The sequence below is a fragment of the Erinaceus europaeus genome, chromosome 16 (genome assembly GCF_950295315.1).
Source record: "Erinaceus europaeus chromosome 16, mEriEur2.1, whole genome shotgun sequence".
Taxonomy (NCBI): domain Eukaryota; kingdom Metazoa; phylum Chordata; class Mammalia; order Eulipotyphla; family Erinaceidae; genus Erinaceus; species Erinaceus europaeus.
The window spans coordinates 43,804,379-43,824,667 of NC_080177.1; the positions used below are offsets into that span (position 1 = coordinate 43,804,379).

At 36.1% G+C, this 20,289-nt stretch overlaps 1 protein-coding gene across 2 annotated transcripts in view; it reads right to left on the bottom strand.

Moving 5' to 3' along the window:
* FRMD6 (FERM domain containing 6) overlaps nt 1-20,289 on the bottom strand; it is a 324,351-nt gene that overhangs the window by 111,447 nt on the left and 192,615 nt on the right. The window contains exon 3 of one of the 2 annotated variants that reach the window (XM_060174970.1): nt 5,513-5,794. The exons of the other annotated variant lie outside the window; for it this stretch is intronic. The gene's annotated coding sequence lies outside the window, so the exon portion shown is untranslated. The remainder of the gene's footprint in view (nt 1-5,512; nt 5,795-20,289) is intronic. 2 annotated transcript variants of the gene reach the window in all.

Here is a 20,289-nt window from a genome sequence, read left to right on the forward strand (position 1 = left end):
ATTTATGAAATTTATATTTCATTCCTGTTTTCCTCCTACCTGATCCTAGGTTAGAAACAAAACCTGCATTCACTTTGTTTGGCTTGGCTATAGAGCCAAATGCCAAAATGTCTTAAGAAATTCTTTACAGGCAAGGCAGTGGTTAGATTTTTGTTTCCAAGAACAGCATAATCTATCATTTTATTAGCCTAAACAGAATTCATATGCTCTTGTTCTTTGAAGAAAGAAAACTGGTAATTAGGCCATGGGGTTTGAATTAAAATTCAAGAACTGCACAGTTGTTCTCAAAGAACCTCAGACTCAAAATGTTTAGTCTTGACAGGCCTGCAGAAAAAGTGTTGGGTGACAGAACACTATTAACTGAGTTTATCTAGGGTAGAGGAGATAGGCCTCTTAAACATGCTTTTAAAAAATTATTATGTGGGCAAGGGTAGATAGCATAATGGTTATGCAAAGAGTCTCTCATGCCTGAGGTTCCAAAGTCCCAGGTTTAATCCCCCGCACCACCATAAGCCAGAGCTAAGCACTGCTCTGGTAACAAAAAAAATTATTATAATAAAAAATAAATTATTATGCATTTGTGATTCAAATATGCTTAAGTTAGACCTAATATACAATCAATAGAAAATCATTATGGGAGCCGGGTGATGGCGAAGTGGGTTAAGGGCACATGGCGGAAAGCACACAGACTTGCATCAGGATCCTGGTTCGAGCCTCTGGCACCCCACCTGCAGGCAGGTGGTTCACTTCACAGTGAAAGCAGATCTGCAGGTGTCTATCTTTCTCTCCCCCTCTCTGTCTTCCCCTTCTCTCTTTATTTCTCTGCCCTACCCAACAACAGCAGCAATAATAATAACAACAACAATGATGACGAAAAACATGGGAAAAGAAAGAAAGAAAATCATCACTCCCATTTATGGTGTGTTTCTCTATCTGAAGCCAATTATAAATATATACACTTATTTATCAACCATTTCTTCTACAGAGGATTTAAGCTACATGTGAAAATAGACCCACTATAACTATGTGTGTGTGTGTGTGTGTGTGTGTGTGTGTGTTGAGGGGTTGGTTGAAGAATAAAAACCAGATACAGACTTGAAAACAAAAAAAAGGACTGACATTTTTAAATCTGTTTCTTGGGCAAATATCTCAGATAGTGATAAAGGATTTGTTTCTTTAAGACTGATTTGAATGGGACACCATGTATAAGTCAGTTCACATGGTGTTTATCATCTATCTATCTCTATCTATCTGTCTGTCTGTCTATCTATCTATCTATCTACCTATCATCATCATTTATTTTTATTGCCACCAGGGTTATCACCGGGGCTCACTGTGAGCATTACAAATCTAGCACTCCTGGCAGCCATTTTGTGCCCTGATGGTGTTTATCTTTTAAATGTAAGTAGTTAGGAATATCAATAGACATTCCTTAATATATATTTTACCTGTTTGCAGTCTCCCCCTGCCCTAACTATTCATCTGATAGCCTTCAAAATATTGAGAAGAATGTTAGTGGAATATGTACTAGAGTAGTTACCAGTTGTTGAAAACATTTTTGTTGTGACCCCAACAGAAGTTGGGGACTATTAGCATACAAATGACGTCACCCTGAGGAGGTGCTTCAGAGAAGGGAATGTAAAAAAGCAAGGGACAGAGCACATCTGCACTTTTTGGCTGCTGCTTTTTCTCCTGGTTAGAAGCATCTCAGCAGAGGTGTGCCATGGCTACTTCTCCTGGGAACTGAACACGTGTGACTCTGCTAGCTGGTAAACTTTTAGACCCCTCTACAGCCATGAGCAACCTTTACCAGAGCTGATAATTGTTTGTCTTATGGGACTAAACTTTTGATAACTATACGCAGACTTTATGGACCTAGCGTACTCTTAACCCTTGATAAGTGCTTAATTTGTCTTTTACCTGTTTTACCCTAATAAACCCTGTATTTTCTAAACCAGTTCCCAGCTCCTGCTGTGAATTCTTTCACACACCTCAGCAGCCCCCACCTTACCCCCTTTTTAAGTTAAATTACAACAATTTTGATGAGCTATTCTCGGGGAGAGTTTGAATAATGAAAGGGAAAATGAGGGGTCTTATTTCTTTTTGCAGTCTTTCTTATCTATATGACCTTCAGCTGGAGCAACTCTACCTCAGAACACTGGAAACTGTTTTATCCTTTGCCTGCCCTTCTACTTCTCCCACCAATGCTTTTGGGCTTTTAAGTTCCCAGTATTACTTCACTCCTTTCCTTTTGTCTTTAATCCCTGGAGTTATCATTTTGAACATACCACTCCCCCCCCCCCTTCCCAGTTTCACTTCTCACATTTCTTTAAGCAGCCTCTCTTCCTCCTTCAACTCCTCCTTTTTGTAATTGTGAAGAGGGTTATTGCTAGGGCTTAGTGCTAGCACTATGAGTTTACCACTCCTGGCAGTCATTTTTTCCTTTTTTTCCCCCAGCCTTTATTTATATTTTGTGTGGTAGGACAGAAAGACTCTGATAGGGGAGCAGGAAATATAGAGGGAGAGAGACAGACACCTTCAGACCTCCTTCACCACGCATGTAGGGAGCAGGAGTTCAAACCTGGGTCCTTGGGCATAGAACATTTATACTCAACTCAATGTGCCACCACTGCGGCCTCCTTCTTAAGCTTCTATTGGGTTGTTAGAAAAGTCATGCTATAATTTTCTACGTTGTGTGTGTGTGTGTGTGTGTGTGTGTGTGTGCAAACATGCCATGACTTTTCAACAACCCAACAGCTTCTTAATAATCCCAAGGTTCAGGTCAACTCAATAATCCATTTTTCTTGCAATATGTATATTAAAATCACTCAAGAAAACTGAAGAAGTAAGTTAATTAGTCATATTAACCAGACAGCATTACAAAGAGCAGAGTAGCTTAGTTTTTTATTCATTTCTGGTTGACTCTCCTCTCTTCTACCTTTCTTTTCTCTTCCATTCCTTTCCTCTCCCATTCCATTCCCTTTCTTCCTTCCTTCTTTTCTTCTTCTTCTTTTTTTTAACTAGGGTCATTATTGGTGCTCCATGCCTGCCTGAAAAGAGTTGCTTGATGTGATAGGGTCATTTTTGATCTATGAAGGTAGATAGTTTAGCTTAATTTTCCTCCCTCTTATCCTAACTGTATCTAGATCTTTTACTCAGCCTCCAAGATTCCTGATATGTATTTTATGTCTTCCTCTATCACCTTTCTTGGAATAAGTCTTCTATATCAATCTGGAGAGCTATGACAAGACTCAGTTCTAGTTCAGATATAGTAAGATATAGTAAGGCCAGGCTGCAGAGACAGTATAATGGTTATGCAAAAAGATTCTTATGCCTGAGACTCTGAGGTCCTAGGTTTAACCCCCAACACCACTTGTAAGCCAGAGCTGAGCAATGCTCTGGTCTCCCACACCCCTCTTTCTTTCTCTGTATCTCTCTTTAAAAATAAATAAAATATTTTTTAAAAGATATAGTGAGGTCAAAGAAGAAAAAAAGATCAGTAGAGCTTTTCATTTAAAACTCTAGCAGTAAAGAATAGCTTACTGAACTAAAATTAGTCTTAAAGGAAAAGAGTTGTGTTAATAAACAATAAACTTTATCATTTGGCCAGGCCTGAATAATTACTAATAAATTATTACTGATACTTATAATAAACAATTTCTCAAGTTTATATTTAAATAAAGTTGTAGCAATTTATTTAATAGAATAAGCAGTAGCCTGGGAGGTGGTGCTTTAGATAAAGTGCTCAGGCTTGCAGCTTCAAATTCAAAACCCAGCATCACAAGTGCCATAGTGATTCTCTTGTTCTATTTCCCCTGGCCCCATGAATAAATAAATCTTTTAAGATAGAATAAACAATGTATATTTTAAACCAATGATCACTACAGAATATATAAAACCAAACTTTGAAAGCATGATTAGGATTATCAAAATCATCTCCATACATAATGGTTATGGAACAATGACCTTCATGTCTGAAGTTCTGAGATCCAGTTTCAGTCTCCAGCACCAACATAATCCAGAGCTGAACAGTATTCTGGTAAAAAAAATGCATAAATAAAAAACACATTGATCACAGCCATATTGACTATAGCCATTTCCTTATCTCTTATACTTCATCTATTCTTTATATCACTAACAATTTTTGATAACTGTTTTTATTTACTTGTGTCCTTTTCTCTTAAATATTTATTTACTTCACATATGCTAGAGTGTCACATGTGAGAGAGAGAAAGAGAGAGAAACCAGGATACCATCCAATGCACACTGGAGTAGAAACAGGAACCTCAGGCATAAATGCCTATAATCCACCAGCTGAATTCTTACAACCATTGTCACTACCATATCTCTAGCATTTATAATAAATAATATACATATATTCAAATGTATGCAATTTTTCATTGAAAGCCATACCCAAGAAGAATAGCTCAAACCTACATTTTTGGTGACATTTTTCAAGTATTGCCTAAACTTCGCTTAGAACTATAAACTGGTCTCTTTGGCATTGGTTTCAAGCCTTTCAATATCAAATCCATCCAAGAACTGGTGACAGGGTTGGGGAACCTCAAATTTAAAATAATAGCAACTAACTCCAAGTGACTTAAACTCCCACTTGGTGCCATTTGAGCAGTTGCTCTGTTAATGCTTGTGCTAAAGTAAGGCTTAAGGAGGCTAGATTAAAGTATTTGTACATGTTTTATTTGAGATCTCCAAAATGCTCTTAAGTTGTGTAACTTTACCACTCTCTTCTGATGAATAGAAATAGGGAGAACCCTCTGAGAAGTGATCCAATTCAAAATAGGGAAAGAGTGCTATTTTTCATTATCTGTGATGTGAATAAAGTAATTGAGACTGTGATTATTAAATTGATCAATAAGTTATTTAATGAAACATAAAGTGATGGGGCTGACCAGTTTTAGTTAATAATATGATTATCACATCTAGTCCACAGAAATCTCCATTATCAGCCTAATAGTATGTAAATTAATCAGTGTTAGTCAGCATTTTCATAAGCATGCCAAAGAGAAGCTCTGAGATAATGGGACAGAGATAACAAGAATACATAAACACCTTCAGTTTCTGCTTCTTCCCACTTCATAGCTTTGCTTTTTTGATGTTGCCTAATAAACACTTAGAAATTTCATCCCTTATGTACTAAAGTACACAGACTTTGGAAGTTAACACCTCATAGATAAATACAAGGTTGCATGGCTAGATATTATTTTGTTCTATGATTGAAAAGTGACTTCAAAAGAGTGGTTTCCACGATTCGGTGCATTTAAAATAATAGTCACAGTTGATTTTTTTTTTTTTGATAATTTACTGTGCTTTAGGTACTATGCCAAGTGTTTTAAGTTTACTACCTTATTTAATCATAATAGCTACCTTATGAGATAAGTATTTTCACAATTCCTGTTTTGCACATAAGGAATTCAAAGCACTTGTAAGTTACTCAAATGTAAGAAGTTCTCAAACAATGGGATATATATTCACATTAAAAGTGGAAACTTACCTGGGAAGGGGCCTGCTTTGCCACACACACAGCACAGGTCAGGTCTTGCTCCCACCTTACAGGAGGAAGCTTCTAGGCTGTGGTGTTTGTCTCTCAAAAGTCAGCCCAAGAGCATGATGCCTCAGTGACTGTAGGGCATCCCCTCAGATAGCAAGCTGTGGTATCCTAAATCTCTGAGAAGTGTCCAGGATACAGTCACTCAAACTGATTCAAATTCAAATATGTATATGGAACAGGAAGGGCTGGGAACAAAATTCTCAACCCTCTTTTCAGTGGGTAGACCTATTAAAAAGCAATTATAAAGAATTACATGAAGTCATTTAGCAAGAGAATCTCAATAGACCAGTGCATAATGAAATGCTGTCGTTCCAACATTTATGTTTGCCTATATAGTATTTTATATTGATCAAACTAAAGGAAGAATAACTTAAACTCTTATTGCTTATCACTTCTACTTTCTATCTGCAATTCAACTTTGCCCCTTTAAGTCCCCACTTTCTTCATTTAAGCCATACACACAGCTAAAGGAAAAAAGTTGGACATTTCAAATTACATATGAGTAACTGACAGGTATTCCCTGGAATCACAATCGCCTTTTGTCTGTATAGATGTATTTATCACTGCCAATGTAAAATCTGCTGTGCCACAGCAGTCTTCTGTGTCAGCTATGGCTTCCCCAGAGCAGTGGCTGTCAGCCCTGAGTTTCCAGAAAGAATTTGAACAATGCAGAACCACCCTTAGTTGGAAGCTCCCAATCTGAAGGAGGTGGCAGGAACAGAGTTACTATTTCCATTGGCACTGAGGGATGAGCACCATTCTATTCTAGTTTTCTCAGCTCAGTACCCATGAAAGAATCTGGCAAACATTTAATTTCCTAAATCAAAGATATCCCTATTACTCTTTATAACTTTGAAAACTCTTAAATTAATGAACTTCCATTTCAAGAGAAGCTAAGCATTAAAATATTGAGGAGGGGGTTTGAGGAGTTATGAGTTCAATTGGAATGTTCTTTTAAAAACTTTTAAGAGGCTGGGTGGTGTTGCACCCATTAAGTTCACACATTACCATGTGCAAGGGCCAGGTTCCAGCCCCCACCCCTCACTCACTCCCACTCCCCATTTGTAGGGGGGAAACTTTACTAGTGTAAAGCAGGTTTGAAGATGTCTATCTTTCTCTCACCCTCTCTACCTTTCCCTCTCCTTTCAATTTCTCTCTGTCTTATCAAATAAAATAAGAAGGAGAAGAAAGCTGTACTTTCAATTCTGGGCCCCAAGCTGCACATTAAAAAAAAAACTTATTTAGGTAGATTTATGGATTATACTAATGAAGAGATAAATGAATTTAATTTTTTTTGCTTACTTTTTATAATTGTCTCCACTATTTGTAAATCTTACTTCAAAATCCTTTTAGCTTTGCAAATTGTCATGGTAATTAAAAGGAAAAATATTCTCCTGTTTTTCTGTCTTAGTTTGTCTTTAGATACAATGCATTGCAAGTATGTGAGGTAGGGTAAAATATTGTTACTAATTGTAATGTTATTTGCTGATAACATGCCATTTCCTTTATGTCAGTCCTCCTGCCCCCCAGCAACTATTTCTAGCCAGTGGTATCACTGTTATGTGTTATACTTCCAAAAATAAAAATAAAAATAAAAATTGACAAAAGTATGTTCCTAATATAAGAGAATGACACACATATTTAGCATCATTCGTTTAATACTAAATAGGGACATCGATTAATTACAGAGTAAAATAAGCTCTTTATGTTTCTGATTTAATGACTTATTTAAAGTGTTTATTCTCTCCCTTATAAAGGGGACATATTCATGCATATAAAATTTCCTGACATTTGTTTTCTTCTGTTTCTTCCCTACAAGTGACTTTAAAAGTTGCCTAGGTCTTTTGCCTTCTCATCTCTCTTCTGCAAAAGGCTCACTCTTCTATAGATTATCCCTCTCATAGTTTGGGGTCAGGACATATAATAGAAATAACTGCTCCTGATTATTAAACAATTTGTTCTGCTTTATATCTTAGTGCTTTTTCAGCCACCAAATTGCAGATGCTTCCATGATGCCAATCTGACTTCTCTGGGCAGATGATCTCACCAATGTGTCCTGGAACCCCACCTCTCCAGAGCCCTGCCCCACTAGGGAAAGATAGAAACAGGCTGGGAGTATGGATCAATCTGCCAAGCCCATGTTCAGCGGGGAAGCAATTACAGAAGCCAGACCTTCCACCTTCTGTAACCCATAATTACCCTGGGTCCATACTCCCAGAGGGATAAAGAATAGGGAAGTTTTCAAGGGAGAGGATAGGATACGAAACTCTGGTGGTGGGAATTGTGTAGAGTTGTGCCCCTTTTATCCTATAGTCTTGTCAAAATTTTAATTTTTTTATAAGGTAAAAAAAAGAAGAGGCTTCAGGAAAAGTGAGAAAGATTACTTACCAAGAATAATGGAAGAGTATGGTTCCATTAAGGCACAAGTTTTGGTGAATGAAATAAATTGTAAGAGAAAATAAATAACTGCTCATGGCTCATGGGAAATGTCTCATTGTGTGACAATGAGACACCTTGCAGGGGTCACATTCCATATTCTGACCTTTTCCCTCTACATTTTGTCTTGCAATTGCACTTCACATATAATAAGTGACATATGAACAGCATTTTTGCAGTTTTAAAACCATGGACACAATTTTATATTCCTCACAAGAATAATACAGAAAATTCCTGATCACTTTCAACACAAGTCAATTTCACATGTCTACTCTGTAATTGCCCAGAGTAGGCCAATAGCTCATTATCAGAAAGAACAAGCAAACAAAAACAACCTACAAATTTGTTGAGTCAACCAAATCAATTTAGTTAGTAACAAAAATCAATGAAACTTGAAGATAGGAGTAGGAAGAAGTTCTCAATGAGCCCCACTTGCCTTTCTCACTTATTCTTCAGATGTGAACATAAATAGGTCAGTGAGAAGAGCTAGAAACACCCAAATGAACTCTTGGCCCATTATTTAGAAAAACTTTTTTTTTCCTAGGTGAAGGCTATTTGGAAATGATCTTTTGTAGCTGTTTTTGTTCAGTGATTGTTACATATTGTGCCAGGCTCCTCCTAAGTCATTTACAAGTATATCTTTTTTCATGTTCTTTTAATTTTTATGTCTCCCACAGACCTAAAAAATAGTCAGCACCATATTTTATTTTTCTCTTTTTGTCACTAGTTAAAAAAAAAAGTGAAGTAACTAAGATATGGATGAGTCTCTTATTCCAAGATCTTTTATTTTCCAGATATATTGAGATGTCATTGACACATAGTATTGTATAAATTTAAGTGTGCTTATTTAATATACACATATATATTTATACACACACACACACACACACACACACACACACACATATATATATATATATATATATGATTGTAACAATAAAATAACTTACCACTGCTATCCGTGTTTAAATTCTAAACCCAGTATTCAATTTGACATAGAGAATTAATTCTCAGTGGATACGTTATATAACAAAATTTACTCAAAATATTAAAGTAAATAAAAGTACTTCAATTTTGTCCCTAATTGTACATTTCTGAAAGTTGAAGAGGGGATGATGATGCTGGGGAGATAGCATAGTTGTTTTGCAAAAGATATTCATGCCTGTGGTTCTGAGTTCTCAGGTTCAATAGGGTACCACCATAAACTAGAGTTGAGCAATGTTCTGACAAAAAACAACCAAAAAATAGGCATATAAAAAATGGAATGGCCCAGCTTGGAACGTTCCTACTTATGACCACAGAATGTGAGCTCAGATCTATAGGGATGCAGAGGTTACATAGGCTCGTAAGCTGAATATGGGCCCCAGATCACATCAAATCAATGGGGTTTACAGTCAACATTATACCTCTTTCACATATTAGGGAACTACTCTCTTCCCTGATCCAGCTTTGTGGTCCTTTTTCTAGCCATGACATCATCTCCCCAGACAATAACTTGGATCCACATGCATATAAAGATTTCAGGCTCAGGGGCAAAATAAATAAATAAATAAATAAATAGATAAATAATAAATAAATAAAGGAAAAAAACTAGTATAGCCATAGGCCTTTGGAATTTAACTAAAATATGCCTACTAGCTATCTACAAAATGGAGTACCCCCCAACTCTTCATCTGCACTATTCCAGCCTTTAGGTCCATGATTGTTCAACGATTTGTTTGGCTTTGTATATTAACTCTCTTTTCAACCACCAGGTTCCAGATGCTAGCATGATGCCAAACAGACTTCCCTGGACAGACAACCCCACCAATGTGTAATGCCTCCAGTTCTGTTCTTTCTTCTCGAGATCGTTTTGGCAACTCTAGGTCTTTTCTGGTTCCAGATAAACATTTGTAGTGTTTGTTCTATTCTTCTAAAAATGTGGTTGGGATCTTGATGGGGATAGCATTAAATTTGTAGATGGCTCTGAGTAGTATATTCATTTTGATGATGTTAATTCTTCCAACCCATGAAGAATAGAATATCTTTACTCTTCTTTGTGTCTTCTTCAATTTCCTTGAGTAGTTACTCATAATTTTCAGTATATAATTATTTCACTTCTTTGGTTAGTTTTACTCCTAGATATTTTATTGTTTTAGTTGCTATAGTAAAAGGAATTGATTTCTGGATTTCAACTTCTTCTAACTTAGTGAGTGTTTGCATAGAGGAATGTCACTGACTTTTGAATGTTAATTTTGTAGCCTGACACCTTACTGTATTGCCTGATGATTTCCAAAAGCTTCTTTCTAGATTCTTTAGGTTTTTCTATGTATACTATCCTAGAGTTCCACTTCCCCAGATCCCTTCCCCACTAGGGAAAGAGAAAGACAGGCTGGGAGCATGGATCAACCTGTCAATACCCATGTTCAGTGGGGAAGCAATTATAGAAGCCAGACCTTCCACCTTCTGCATCCCACAATGACCTTGGGTCCATACTCCCAGAGAGTTAAAGAATAAGAAAGTTATCAGGGAAGGGGATGGGATACAGAGTTCTGGTGGTGGGAATTGTGTGAAGTTGTACCCCTCTTATCCTATGGTTTTCTCAATGTTTCCTTTTTATAAATAAAAAATTAAATAAAAAAAACTGAGTAGACAAGAGCCTTATATACTTTTTTTTCAATTACCTAGTCTCAAGTAATTGAGACTTACACTGGCTTCATGTCAGACTGCCTGCTTAATACTGGAAAAAGCCTGAACCTGTACACTAATTGGTTAGGAGTCTCTTGGAGAAGAAGATGAAAATTCACTTCAAATTTTACAGCTGGGATAAAAGTTATAATTTAACCTCATATTTTACATTTTATAAATGAGAAAATCAAAGCTCTAGGAAATTGACTTTACCTGCATACATGCAGCTAACTAGTGGCAAAGCCAGGATTCAAGCCTGGGTATTTTCCCCATTTATTTTTAGTTGCAGTAAGCTATCTTCAAATTCAAGAGAGAGAGATTTTTTTCCATTCCCCTTCATAGCATTAAAGAAATGCCAAGTATTTAAGTAAATTTGCCTAAATTAATTTTTGTATCTATTGTAGACACTGATAAATGAAATGTGCATGTATTTCCCAAGAGTACTTAAATTTCATGAGTTTTACATTTTTTTAAATTTTTATTTATTTTCCCTTTTGTTGCCATTGTTGGTTTTGTTGTTGTCATTATTGGATAGGACAGAGAGAAATGGAAAGAGGAGGATAAGACAGAGAGGGGAAGAGAGAGACAGACACCTGCAGACCTGCTTCACCACTTGTGAAGCGACCCCCCTGCAGGTGGGGAGCTGGGGGCTCGAACCCAGATCCTTGTGCTGGTCCTTGTGACACCTGCACTTAACCCACTGGGCTACCACCCAGCTCCCGAGTTTTACATTTCTGACAAAGGAGCCAGACTCAGCAATTTAATTTCCATAGACAAAAGGCTCTTATTAAAGCCTTTACATGGACAAATAATTGGTTTTGAGAATAGGGGTTTGAAATAATTCTGGGATATGATGAGCAATCATTCATTTACTCAAACAGACGTGTATTAGATTTGTAGGTACTGTGCTAAATACAGGCCATATAAATATAAATATTAGTTTTTTCCCCTCTAGGAATAATTTTTTTGCTTTCTTCCCTATAAGCAAATAAATTCATATGTTCGTATAGCTTTTAGATTAGATAGTTATTTCCCAAGATATGTTGAAAGAATTATTTGTGGTATACTACATGATTTTAGATGATAGTAGATATTTAAATGTATAAATTTCAATGCAGACTAGGAAGTGAAAACATCTCATAAACTACCTGTAATGGAAGTTACATCCAAGGACATAGCTAATCATGCTGATGATTCATCCCCTTTACGAAGACCACATGAACCCTTCCATGAAGTTCAAATATACTATATAAATCTTCTGCCACAGTTTTGAAGTATGATGATAGGGGTTTTCAGAAACACAAATGATATGGATGTTGCAGCTACTGAATTTTCCTGTTAATCACTATATTCTTTTAAAAGATACATCAGAACATTACTTCTGAAGGAATGTGATGTATAATATATGATTTTATTATGCACATTATAAGATAGTGCTATGTCTCTAAGCAACTTATTATTAGTTATACATGTTAAACCTGAGCCAGGATTACTAGGTGCCTCTGCTCTAAAGTGAATTATTTGTAAAATATATCACTTTCTATTATGATTTCAGAGCTATCTCCTAACCATGACCTACCATCTAATACTGACTCTTTCATTTTTAGTTCAAGGTATGCATCTATGTTTATATTGCAAACAGTAAACATGATGAATAAGAACAGGCCATTTTGGTCTGAAAAGATAGCAGTTCTGGGAAGGTGCAATACCCAGGTTTGAGGATGGCCCCCCATTGTATTGTTAAACTTTCTTGTCTAATTAGAGTGTTGCAATTTTAGTTAGAATTTGCAGCTTAGGGAGTTGGGCTGTAGTGCAGCAGGTTAAGTGCAGGTGACGCAAATCTCAAGGACCGGAGTAAGCATCTGGGTTCGAACCCCCAGTTCACCACCTGTGAAGCAGGTCTGCAGGTGTCTATCTTTCTCTCCCCCTCTCTGTCTTCCCCTCCTTTCTCCATTTCTCTCTGTCCTACCCAACAACAATGACATCAGTAACAAACAAAACAAACAAACAAACAAACAGCAGCAAGGGCAACAAAAGGGAATAAATAAATATACAAAAAATTATGGGAAAAAAAGAATTTGCAGCTTAAATTAGTTTAATCTGTCTTCTGTTAATCAGAAGAATCAGGACCTCCAGGATTTCAGAAAACAATTCAGATATGATAGGGTAGGATGTCATTCCTCTTAAAATATATTTCAGTACTCTGAGTTTACTAGTCTGGGTCCTAGTTGGAACTACTTAGTAGAGGACTGGCCTAAAGTAGTAACAGGGGTTGACCCTGTGACTTCTGGGACTTTAGACATGTAAGTTGGCATTCTAACATGCTGAACTATCTCCTCATCCAAAATTGAAGCTATATTAAAGCAATTTCGAATGTATTTATCATCTTTCACCCAAAGCTCTTTTTTGATTTTCCTTTTCAAACCCCTTGGGAACTACCACATATAACATCCCTTTTTGGAAGCTCATAGTTCCTATACTAAAGACTTTCAGATGTCCCTCAATTTTTCACTCAGTGTTTCCCAGCTTTATTTGATTATAGATTTAGATTTAGCCATACCACAGATCACTGATTAGCATCTGTTGAAACACAGTTTGGGAAATGAATTTATCTATGTTATTATTACCACTTATGTGGTGAACTTAGAAGAATTTGTCCTGGCAAAGCACCTTGAAAGTGCTTTGCTGGTTTTTTCTCTCTCACATAGATCCTGTGGCATAGACTAGTATTTTTATTGCCATTTAAAGATAAGTGCTATTACGTAAATCGTATGAACTGAGTAACAAGCTACTGCCAGACTTGGGATTTAATTCTGAGCCCTACATTTTGATGAATTAATTGATAAAAATCAAAATAATCTCCAGTTACCAGAATTGATGTTGGCTCTTGTTAGAGAGGAAAATAGTTTTCACAGTTTAAGATCCATATGCTTATCTCCCATTCATTTTCATTCTTACCACATTATCAATGCAAGCAACCTCTTTCATAAACACTCATGAAAAACAATGAAGAGACATAAATCAAATATTCGTAAAGGTAGAGTTTGAGGTGTTCTCCACTGTGGAATGTGTGTGTTTCTTTGAAAGAGTTCTTCCAAGAGCACTTAACTTTTATCTACTCTATTTCATCTACACACTGATATAATGGTTGTCATGCAGGGATGCCAGGTGGTGGTGGGTGGCAATGACATCAGTAAAGATTTCATCTATCCAAAAGAAGTAGAACTACTACAGATAGAAATGTTCAGGCTTAATTCTGGAACTTCTCAGTTTCTCACCCTAGGTGGTAAAAATGTCTCAGTATTTTGTCAGCACTATCGGGCTAGTGTTCAGAATGAACAATCTTTTCTCAGCAGGTAGAACATTTAAATGTCTTTTCAGTAAACAAGAATATAACTCCTTATTCTTCTTAAAGTTGCCAGTTCAATGCTCAGTCCTTGGCTTCTGAACTTTATATGTGCTTATAGCCTCAGAGTGTGAAAATGAGAGAAGATGCTGCAACATGAGATAATTATTGGCTATATAATTTAATTATAACAATTGATCATTAAAAATATCATTTTTATATTTTCATTAGCTATAATTAACTTTTTATCAACATCTATTAGAATTTTATTTCTTTATTTCTTCCTTCCTTCCTTTCTCTCTCTCTCCTCCATCTTCCCTTCCTCCTCATCTTTCCTTTCCTTAGTTCTGTGGATCCAGTTTCTCACACACATACATGATTTCACTGCTCCTTGGTTGCCTTTATTCAGAAACAGAATAAGAAAGATCATAGCACAAGAGCTTCCTCTGGTTCCACAGTACCTCTCTTGCAGTGCCTGTCTTAAATATGGGCAGGCTTCATGGCAAGACATGAGCTTTATTCATGCGCTATATCTCTGATCTTTCCTTGAGCTATCTCTTCTGGCCTTTCTTTGCTTATTTCTTTTTGGTTTTTATGGTGAAATAAAATTAAGTTGGAACTAGATGGCATTGGCTTGAACCCCAGTCTCACTCTCTATATGTTCTTTTGCAATTTACCTGACCTCTTTGAGGCTTCACTTCTTTATTTTTGATATGGTTATATCTCAAGAATTATAAGGACTTTATGATATGAGAAGTATGTCATGTTTTTTTATCAGGGATGTGGAAAGTCAACAGATTTTTCCCCTCTTCCCTATTTTCATTACTTATTGCCCAGGAATTTCATTTTGTAAAGGGGATTAAGAATTTTGTAGACATCTTTCACGGGAAAATGAAAAGTTACGACCATGTGTCAACAACTCCATTAACCCTCCAAAAAATGATCTTTTAAAAAAAGAATAAAAATTATCCCTAATTTAAAAAAAATTATTGCCTTGGGCCACCAGGGGCATGTCCTAAAGGAATCTTCTTCAAATTGCTGGAGCAGAGGAGGAACTGTATAAAAGAAGTAACTGGCTAGTTAGTTCAATGGAGATGACACCTAGTCAGAACTGAACTTCTGCTTGTGCCCACAATAAGATGGTTTTGTTCGTTTTACTTTTCTAATAGTTTGGGCCAAAACAAAAAATAACACTAAGCATTCATTTTTTAAAAATGTATTTATTTTCCCTTTTGTTGCCTTTGTTGTTTTTTTATTGTTGTTGTAGTTATTATTGCTGTTGTTGATGCCATGTTGTTGGATAGGACAGAGAAAAATGGAGAGAGGAGAGGAAGACAGAGGGGGGAAAGAAAGACAGACACCTGCAGACCTGCTTCACTGCCTGTGAAGCGACTCCCCTGCAGGTGGGGATGCGGGAGCTCGAATGGGGATCCTTATGGAGGTAGATCCTTACGCTGCATGCCACATGCGTTTAACCCACTACGTTACCGCCCAGCTCCCTCATTTTATTTTTAAACATCTACCAATGGGTCAGCTTTTCAAGTTGATAAGAGATCTCTGAAAAATGAGATCTCTGATCACCATGGAATGCTTATGATCTTCCTGAATGTAGGTACACATTCTGCTGGAGAAGATAGACAATATGTCAAGGCTATGCAAGAAATTGTAAGCCTGTTACATTGCTTGTAAGATGTAAAATATTTTTCACTTTGAAAAATAATATGGCAGTTTTTTCTTTTTAGAGATGTTAGGTCTATCATTCCACTCAACAATTTTGCCCTTAGTAAGGGAAATTCACACAAAGCAAAATATATAAATGCTCATAGCAGCATTATTTGTAGAAGAAAACCTTGAAAACAATTTAATGTCTGTTAATTGCTGCATGGACAATAGAATAGTATTCAAAGATAAAAAAGGAACAAACTAACAACCAAATACATGTTACAACATGGACAAAAAACAAACACAGCTTGGCAAAGCTCACTTGGGTAGCATACTTCTTTGCCATACACATGACCCAGGTTCAAACCCAGTCCCTGTTTACTAGAGGAAGTTTCTGTGTTGCAAAATTTTTCCTTTTCTTCTCTCTTCCTCTCTCTGTCTCTCACTTTCAATCTAAGAAAAGCCAGCTTGGGATAGTGAAGCACTGATGATGACAAAAAAACTCTATAAATACTTTAAGATCATTAAATTATATATTCAAAATAGATTTTAGGATATGCCAATTATACCTATAAAGTTGTTTATTGCTGGATAATTAATAAAATGATCTCCACATCAAAAGTAATATGCTATGCTTTTGGAGAGTATCATAATCATATTGTGTTTTTGGAAATATGTATACCTCTTCATTTTAACTCAAATATGCATTGTTTTTGTGGTAACATCAATGCTACCTCTGTCCAATTGGGTAAGTCATGGAACAGAGAGCAAAGGGGAGAAGCAGGATTGGGTGATGACAGACAAAGAAGGAAGGGTACAGAGAGTTGATAAGAAGGCCAGAAGCTACTTGTACTCGTCAACATCAGAAATAAAGTCTGCAGGACACCTACATAGTCTATCTTCTTGAGAACCAGAGGTCAGTATACTCATCTTGCTATTTCCTGTCTGAACCTATAGTTGGATAACCCCACCATATCCCACTCCTGTTTACTTGTTCTAGTTCCAACCTCATCTGCTCTGTGTTTCTCCACCTACCAATTTCTCCATTATTTATCTACCAGAGTATCCTATCTGGCTAAAGACTCTTTTGAATTGCCTTCACTCTTGTATATAACAGTTCAAAGCAAGAAAAATCCTATATTTCAGTCACAATTTTTAGTTATTTATAAAAATTCTCTCTAGGTCTGTCACACTTACAAGCCTACACTTAAAAAGTTAATTTACAATTTGCATTATTGAAGAAAATAAATGTGGATGAGAATCTTCAGGAATAGTGAAGTCAGACTAGTTCATGACTTCTTAATTTAATAAATCTCCTTTCACTTAATCCAGTCTCAGTATTTTAGAGTAAATTATTCAGAGGGCAGAAGCACTTTTATACACAGATAAATATGATACATTTCTCATACTAATGGTTGAAATTCTTCTGGCATATAATAATAATCAGAAATAATGTCTAACAAATATCAGATAATTTGTCATACAATATTTATCTATACCATAAGCCTATTAAAATCTACTTTAAAGTTTAAAAATGTACTCCCCAATCAATCTTCTAGTCAAATAATTTGGATTTTGAATCATACTGGACTTTATTTTTTCCCTATAAGAAGCTTATAGTGCTTTATAATAGTAAATAATAATAGTTCCTGTGATATTCCAGGCACCTTATTTAATTTTCACATTAACTCTGTAATAGGAGAACAAACAACAATTAGCCCTGTTTTGTAGTTGAGAAAAAGACATAAAGAACAGTGTTTTTATAAAATGTATTTATTAATTGGATAGACACAGAGAAAAACTGAGATAGAAGGGGAAGGAAGAGAGGGAGAGAGAAAGAGAAACACCTACAGCACTGCTTCATTGTTTATAAAGTTCTCCCCTGCAAGTGGGGACCAGGGGCTTGAACCAATTCCTTGCACATGGTAACATATGCACTCAACAAAGTGCACTACCACCTGCCCCCATCTTCTAGGTATCTTCTAGGTATATGTTTGTAAATGAGGCCTAGAAAAAAGTTTTACAATTAAACAGAAAATGATGATTGAAATATGGAAATAGTTCTTGGGGGGAAGTAAAGTTATTAGTAGGAGGAGTCAAGATGGCAGCATGAAGACAACAACTAGGTGGAAGGGATAAAGAGAAAATACAGTGAAAAATTTTTAACCCATTTATGAATTTGCTAAAGGGAGCTGAGGACAAAGGAGAGCTGAGTGGTGAGTCTCCCATTGCAGTCCCCCAAGCCCATCTCCCAGGCCAGATGTGGCTTATCTGAGAAATATGAGAAGCCAGAGAAAAAGATGGACCCCCACCCCTGAATCCCCATGGGGTGAAGTCAAACAAGATTCCAAGGCTGAACCTTTTTGCAGAATGCAGGGGGTGGGGTGGGGGTGGGGTCCATGTGAATTTGCCTGACTGGATATGAGCTATAGACAGTCCCAAGTAAGCTGACAGACTGATAGGTCTGCTACTGAAATAATCAGGCATAACTTCTTCAAACTAACACCCTCCATAACTATGAAAAAAATATATATATTCTGTTACTTTCTTGGTTACTTCCCTGGTTCTCTTGTGTATATTCCTGCTGTTGGCTGCCTTTTTTCCCCCTGCTTAGTTTAGGATTTTTGTTTATTTGTTTTGCTTTATTTTATAAGGGGATTTTTTTTGTTTGGTTTGATTTTTAGGTTTTCTGTTTGTTTGGTTTTGCTTTTTTTTTTTAATCTGAATTATAGACAATCCCAAACAGTTTGTCAGTTTGATAGTCTACCCACTGAAAAAAATCAGGCAAAGCTTCTACAAACCAATATCTTCCTCAACTGTGAACATATATATTATGTTAAATTTTTTAACTTTATCTACTTTTAAATAAATTTTATTTATTATTAAATTTTGTTTATTAATTTATTTATTTACTATTAAGAGGGTTAATGTTTTACAGTGACATATGTATACAATTTCATTATGTAATAGGCACCCAAAGTTTTCCTTTTTTCCCCCTTTATTGGGAGGATTAATGATTTACAGTTGATAGTAAAATACAGAAGTTTGTACATGTGTAAAATTTCTCAGTTTTCCACATAACAAATGCTAATTTCTTTATTCCTTCTGTGGTTCTTTGTGTATACTCCTTGTGTTGGTTGCCTTTTATTCTCTATTTGCTTTAGTTTTTGTTTCTTTGTTATTATTTTATTTGTTGTTTGTTTTTCTCTTGTTTTGTTCTGGGGGAATTTTTTTGTTTGCTTTAAGTTGTACACTTTTTGTTTGTTTCTCTCCACTCCCCCCCTCAGTTGTTTCAGGCATTTACTCCCCACTTCAATTTGGTTCTGAACTATAGGCAGTCCTAAGCAATTTGTCAAGCTGATGTGTGTGCCCACTGAAACAATCAGGCAACGCTTCATCAAACCAACACACTCCTTAACTATGAACTTATATTTATTTTCTCTTAGTTTTCTAATTTTTTTCACTGGTTCTCTGTGTATACACCTTCTGTTGGCTCCCCCCACCCATTTTTTTAGCTTTTGTTGCTGTATTTTGTTGATGTTTGTGTTTCATTTTTGGGAGGAGTTTGGTTTGGTTTCGTATTGCTTTTGTTTGTTTGTTTGTTTTGTAGCTGTTTCAGTCATCTATCCTCCACTTCAGTTTGAACACAAGAGACCTCCTTTTTATCTTCCAAAGGCACTGACAGTGGTGTCATATTAGAACAATAGCTCCAACCACTTTTGGTCAGACCACAAGGAGACTGGCTTCAGGAGTCTAGGAACTATACCTGAATAGCAACAGCCAGGACACAAATTACAAAATATACCAAATATTATGGTCAAAGGAAAGAAAACAACAATAACAACAACAACAAAACCCACTGTAGCAATGAACCAGGAAAGGAGCCCAGAAAAATATCTCAACAAGCTAGAAGCAACTAAGAATGAGGAAAGTATCCAAACAATAATTATAGGAAGGAGGAAAGCTTTTGAGGGAAATACTATAAAAAATGAGGAGATAACAAATGACCCTGAAAGAAAACATGAACTTTCTCGAGGTAACTAGAGAACTGAAGGCTGAAATGGCTGATCTAAGAAGTCAACTAAAAGAATGAAATAGTACTGTAACTGAACATGGTAAAAAAGAAAAATAAATGGCCTAATAATGAAGCTGAGGGAAGGGAGAGCATAACAACAGAAGCAGAAAATGGAATTAGCCATATCAAGTATGAAGTAGAGGAAAATAAGAGACCTAAGAAAGAGATTAAGAGACACTAAAAACAACAACAGAGACATATACGATGATTTCAAAAGAAGTAATATATGCATTATTGACTTGCAAGAGAAAGGAAGAGAGGAAGGTGAAGAAAGCAAAGAGGAGATAATAGAAGAAACTTTCCTCACTATAAACAACAGAAAGGACATTAAAATTCAAGAATCCCAGAGAATCCCAAACAGAATAAACCCAGACCTAAAGACACCAACACACATCATAGTTAAAATAAAAAGAAGAAGTAAGGATAAATAAAAGATTCTGACGGCTACAGAAAAAAAAAAAAGCAAAAAGTCACATGCAAAGTAAAACCCATAATTACCATTAGACTACTTAAATTCTAAAAGCCTGAAAAGAA